A 6,663-nucleotide genomic window follows, 5' to 3' on the forward strand; every position below is an offset into this window, starting at 1 on the left:
GGCCCCATGGGCCCTGGCGGCGGAGGAGGGGAGAGAGGGCCGGCGTGGATGAGGTGGCGGCATGCGATTGGGAGAGGCGGCGACGCTGCTGATGTGTCGCGCGCTGATTGGCTCGGGTGAGGTGGCCAGCGAACGCGTCCGGCGAAGTTGGACGTGTCCGGCGGCGCGGGGTGGAAGACTGCTAGGGTTCGACCGCGAGATTTTCGGGGAGAGCACAAATTTATAGGTAGAGGGAGCTAGGAGTGTCCAAATGAGGAGCGGTTTTCACCCACACGATCGTGATCGAACGAACGAGAGCATGGAGGGGTTAGGATGGGTTTTGGGCCACTTTGGAGGGGTGTTGGGCTGCAACACAAAGAGGGCTTTTACGGTTACAAGGTTAACCGTTGGAGTATCAAACGGACTCCAAATGGCACAAAACTTGACAGGCGGTCTACCGGTGGTGTACCAAGGCCGCTTGGCAAACCTCGGGCCATTCCGAGAAAGTTTAACACCCGCACACAAAAAGAGACAAGAAGGGGACACCGGATGACATAGGAGTGTCGCATTGCAAAACGGACAACGGGGAAAATGCTCGGATGCATGAAACGAACACGTATGCAAAATGAGATGCACATGATGACATGGCAAAGTACAACACGCAAGCAAATGACATGGCAATGACGGCGAATAACTGGCGGACACCTGGCACATCGAATCCGGGGCATTACAACTCTCCTCCACTAATAAGAGATCTCGTCCCGAGATCTTAGGACCGAGACGGAAGGGAAAAGGGATGAGTGAAACAAGAACTCAAGAGAAGAAGCAAAGAATCGAGAGCACTCGATAAGAAGAGAGGAACGACGAGAATGATGAGAATCAAATGCTCATGGAAACAAGATAGACTCTAAAAGCATTCCGGTTAGAACAAGATAGAAAAAGAATAAGAATGGAAGAATTTAGGCAGCACTCCGGCTGAAACATGGAGGAATAGAACACGAGCTTGAGAGTATGGAATGCTACTTGATGAAGACATGATACCAAACCTCCGGAAAAAATTGAAAGGGTTGAATGAAAAGAACGGAGAAGAAAATGACAACTTGTGCCACGAATGAAATTGAAAGCATCTTTAGAAGGAAGGTTTAAATGGAGTTGTTGAGAAAATCAACAACGAAAAGAATAATCTTGTTATGGTCTTATAGGTAACAACTCAAGATCATAAGGTGATAACCAGCCACAAACGGAAAATGATTGGATAGCTTAGAAGAACGAAGAAATGCAAAACTCCACTTCAAAATAATACAGAGATTTAATTGCACTTCGAGATGCGAGAAGGAAAAAAATACTTGAACTCCACCAACAAAATCTTGATGAACTCTTGAAGAATGAATTAAATCATGAAGAACCACCATGAAGAACTCCGGTAACAAAAGGATGATGAGATAGAATGAAGGATGAAAGAATAAGATTAAAGCTTTGTGATGATTCCGATGGAGATTCCGACGAGATGGCTGAGTAATTTGAACTCCAGAAAAGAAAAGATGAAAACACTTGGAACTAGAATTTATTCATCAAGAACAAACTCTGAAGGAAAGGATTACTCACTTGGATGAAATAAGAATAAGATTTATTGTATGCTTATTCTTCATCAGATTAAATTGATGACAAGCAATGGATTTTACATACTACTTATTCTTCTTGAAAAGGATTGAGAAGAGAAATAGCGCAAACTTGAGAAAGTCTTCATGAACCACCTGCAGAATTCGAAAGAACGAGAGGATTAAAATGATAATCAAGGAAAAAGAATCTTGAACGAACCACCATAAGAATTCGAAAATGACTGATGAAAGAGAATGAATCACCGGGAAGAATTAGAAGAACAAATCTGCTTGAGGGGATTTAGATGCAAAAGAACAGAGAGACAACGAGCTGATTAAAGAATACTTGACAGATGCACCGGGATAATTGTATAACGATGAAATGTGAGGACGAAGAATTCTTATGGAACGATGGCCTCCGGTGAAAAGAAACAGGAAAATAACTCCTGACATACTCCGCAAGGTTAAGGAAAGAATATCTGACAAATGGAATAATTCGAGAGGCTAACATGAAGTTAGAACCACGAATCTTCGAGAGAACGGGCAAAATTTAGAGGAAAAACTCTTCTTTGGTCTTCAAATGATGACGGGAAACACCACCAAAATTACTGAGATACTCCGGTAGAATGAAAAGCAGAGAGGTTGAGCCAACAATGAAAAGAATTTGAAAGCAATCTTGGAGATGGCATCTGACTGATGAAATTCATTCTTACATCAAATTCGAAAAGAATTAGGAATGGCCTCGGAATAATTAGAAGAGTCGGGTAAGATCCTGGGAAAAGACCTGTGGGTTAGGGCCCACTGTAAGAAACACCGTTGGAAAGGATGTTGAATAGATAGATGATGCACCGGAACAAATGAAATATTTGAATGAGGTGGCAACCTCGACTTAATTGGAACATAGACGAATCTCATGAGATGTCTAGAGCACTCCAGTATTATAAACTGGCGAGAGGCGAACAAGCAGGGAAAACACTTGAGCCGAGGGAAAGAATATAATCACTACCGAAAAACTTGAATTGAATCCACCGGAGAAGAAAAAGAGATGAAGAATGTCAAACGAGACGAGAATTCACCGGTTGAAACAATTGAGGGAAGACTGAAGAGGCTCCACGCGAATGAAATTGATGCTCGAAAGACACACAAACTAGGGAAGAAAAAGGGTGGAAGGGCGGGAAAAACAAAGGCAACTTGGAAGGGTGAACCGACGAATATCTTAAAGAGAAACACCGGTTGAAAGAAAGCAAAGGCTTCGCATGAGTAGGATCGATACTCGATTACGGACTCCGGCTTCGAGAAGAAAAGGGGTGGGCGGGTGGGAAAAGAAAACAACTGAGGATTGAACTTGGCAAAGATGAAGAGGCTCGAGTCAACTTGACGAGAAATGCACTGGATGAAAAAAGCTGAGGACCAACGATTGGAAAACCAACTACGTGATCCTAAAGAAGGTTTGAAGGGGAAGAGGAGTAATCCAAAACACCTACGTCAAGATTCCTCACCAGAGCGACGAAGGGACTGAGGAGTAAAAAGAATTCCTACTCTCCGATATAGCTAGACTCCAAAAACAGTTTTCTTCTAGACTCAACATCGGCCAAACTACACGATCAATCAAGGAGGCTCCTATGGTCGGTCGAGGCTCTGATACCAACTTGTCACACCCAATATGTCATACTATCCTAACGAGACTCGAAGGTCCCACCAAGGATAGAACCGCATATTGAAACGCTTTTGCAAGGTGGATATCATTACATCAACATTACATAATAGGTGGGGATACATAAATGGCATACAAATGCCACACGAATACAACAATACATCATACATAAGATCAACATCTGACTACAGATGAAACACAAACAGAAACTCAAACGACATCCACCCTGCTAGCCCAGGCTGCCGACCTGGAACCTATCCCCTGATTGAAGAAGAAGAAGAAGAAGCACTCCAAAACAAGTAACATTGCTCTCGCGTCAAGATCATCGCATAACATGTACCTGCAACTGTTGTTGTAGTAATGTGTGAGCCATGAGGACTCAGCAATCCCATTACCATGGGTATCAAGACTAGCAAAGCTAAATGGGTAAAGGAAAAGATAAGTGGTGAGGTTGCAGCAGTGACTAAGCAAGTATGGTGGCTAACATACACAAATAAGAGCGAGAAGAGAAGCGATGGAACGGTCGTGAAGCTAGCAATGATCAAGAGGTGATCCTGAACTCCTACTTACATCAAACATAACCCAAAAACCGTGTTCACTTCCCGGACTCCGCCGAAAAGAGACCATCACGGCTACACACGCGGTTGATGCGTTTTAATTCGGATCTGGTGTCAAGTTATCTACAACCGGAGATTAATAAATTCACATCTACCACATAACCGCGTGCACGGCTCTCGAAAGTTTATACCCTGCAGGGGTGTCCCAACTTAGCCCATGATAAGCTCTCCCGATCAATGAAGGATATTCCTTCTCCCGGGAAGACCCGATCAATCTCGGAATCCCGGTTACAAGACATTTTGACAATGGTAAAACAAGATCAGCAAGACCGCCCGATGCACCGACATCCCGATAGGAGCTGCACATATCTCGTTCTCAGGGCAACACCCGATGAACACTACGTACAACTAAAACCAGACCTCAAGTTTCCTCGACGTGGCGCTACAAGTGGCTCTGGTTCGGACCAGCACTTAGAGAAGCACTGGCCCGAGGGGGGGCTAAAATAAAGATGACCCTTGGGTTAATTACTCCCAACGGAAAAGTAGGTGGTGGTGAGGAAAATGGTAAAACCAAGGTTGGGCCTTGTTGGAGGAGTTTTATTCAAAGCAAACTATCAAGGGGGTCCCATTAATCACCCAACCGCGTTAGGGATGCAAAATCCGGGAACAAATACCGATATGACGGAAACTAGGGCGGCAAGAGTGGAACAGTACACCAGGCATAAGGCCGAGTCTTCCACCCTTTACCAAGTATATAGATGCATCAATTAAATAAGAGATATTGTGATATCCCAACATAATCCTGTCCACCATGGAGCAATCTTCAACTTCACCTGCAACTAACAACGCTATAAGAGGGCTGAGCAAAAGTGGTAACATAGCCAAACAATGGTTTGCTAGGAAGGGTGAAAAAGGTTAGAGGCTCACATGGCAATTTGGGAGGCTTGAAGAGCAAGTGATAGGTAGCGCAGCATAGCAATAGAACGAAGCAACTAGCATAGCCATGATAGTAGTGAGATCCAGGGTGACGGTCATCTTGCCTGAGATCCCGCTAGGAAGAAGAACGAGTCCATGAAGAAGATGAAGCCACGAAGATGAACCAAGCGTAGACGAACGAATCCTCACGATCGCAATGAAACGGGAAACTATCGAGAAGAAGCACACAACATGGTAAACACACCACACATATACATGACATGATGCTCAACCAAGGATGATGCATGACAAAGGCTACATGAAGCTACTCATGGCAAGAGATGATGCAAACAAGAGCAACACATCAAAGCAAGTTTAAATGAGGCCGGAAACAACATATAACAATTATGGTAAGTCCTCTTACGCAAATTTCGAAATTGGTCCAGATCTGAATAAACATTATGTTCAAGTTGTTAAACAGCAAGTTAAGATGCACCAAGATGATCTACACGAGATTCTAGTCAAGTTACATATAAAGTTCGTTTAATTCGGAGCTACGACCTAGAAGATATTAGCAAAACAAGTTAAACATGGCATTGATGCAAAATGCATACAAACATCAAGCAAACACTCTCAAAACATGGATGCAACATGATAAAATGAAACTACATGCAAAACTAAGCAATTTTCATATAAAGCACACTCAAAACGGAGCAACGGTTCAACACACACACATGAAACAAGTTTAAAGGACAAGTTGTCCAAAACAGCAACTAGCCATCTTGCAAGCATCAAAACAATATGCTACAGCACCACAATATGAAAACAAAAGGCATGTACATGATGTACAGGTAAAGCATGACAAAACATGAACACTAAGCTATCTCCAGAAAACACTAGAACATGCTCAAAAAGACATGGCAAGATTGCAAATAATAACAGTTTCAGGCTTAGCAGAAAGAACATCAGGTTGCAATGTTTAGAGCTATCAAACAACAGGCTACAGGAACATATCATAGAAACTTAAGGCATGGCATGATACTACTAAATGCATAGAACAAAAGTCTCTTACTGAACATGAGACAAAAAGGAACATAAGATATGATGGCACCCATGTAAACATGGCAAATGATATGACAGATTCAAACATGGCAGGAACAACGATAAGTAGGCATGTTCGTAAGCTTGTACCACTCACCACAGAGCATTACATGGCATGACAAGGCAACCAACAATAAGAAGACATGTTTTCGAAGCTAAGCATGGAAAGAGCATGTTCATAGTGTGCATGGATCACTAGCAAAGCTCATGGCAAAACTGAACTTAATGTTAACAGGCTGACAGCAACATTATTTAGCAATTTGAGAGCAAGATTACAACACGCTACAGTAGGCTATAAATGAAACCAGGGGCATGGATGGATAGAGCATGACATGTATAACAAAACATCCTTAGTGAGCATCTCCACATTATGCATAGAATGACTTGTAGCAGCAGGTTGACATAGCATCAAGATATAGTAGATTCAGACTAGCAAAACAACAACAGCAAGTACCCTACTTCACGAGCTCGATGCACTCAGTACAAGACTCACAAAAATACAAGACAAGCGCCCCTGTAAAGATGGAATGATGTAGTACAAAACACATGTAGAGCTCATGCTCATAGGATGCACACATCAAATGCACCAAAATGGCAAATCATCAAGTTATAACAGTTTCAGCAGATTAACATCATATAGCACTCTTTCAACTATGATTACAGCATCAAGATGTACTCAAACAAGCATGGCCCAATGGAATGAAATGAAGAGCATCTCATGATGAACAATTTGACATATCATGCGCATGAAACGAAGCAATATGCAGAGAGTTATGGCAGGTCAAACATAGCATCAGAATGTGAATATCTCAAGACAGAAATATTTCGGGGGGGGGGGAGGTCCACCTGCTGAGATCCG

This window comes from Triticum aestivum, chromosome 7B (assembly GCF_018294505.1).
Source record: "Triticum aestivum cultivar Chinese Spring chromosome 7B, IWGSC CS RefSeq v2.1, whole genome shotgun sequence".
Classification (NCBI taxonomy): Eukaryota; Viridiplantae; Streptophyta; class Magnoliopsida; order Poales; family Poaceae; genus Triticum; species Triticum aestivum.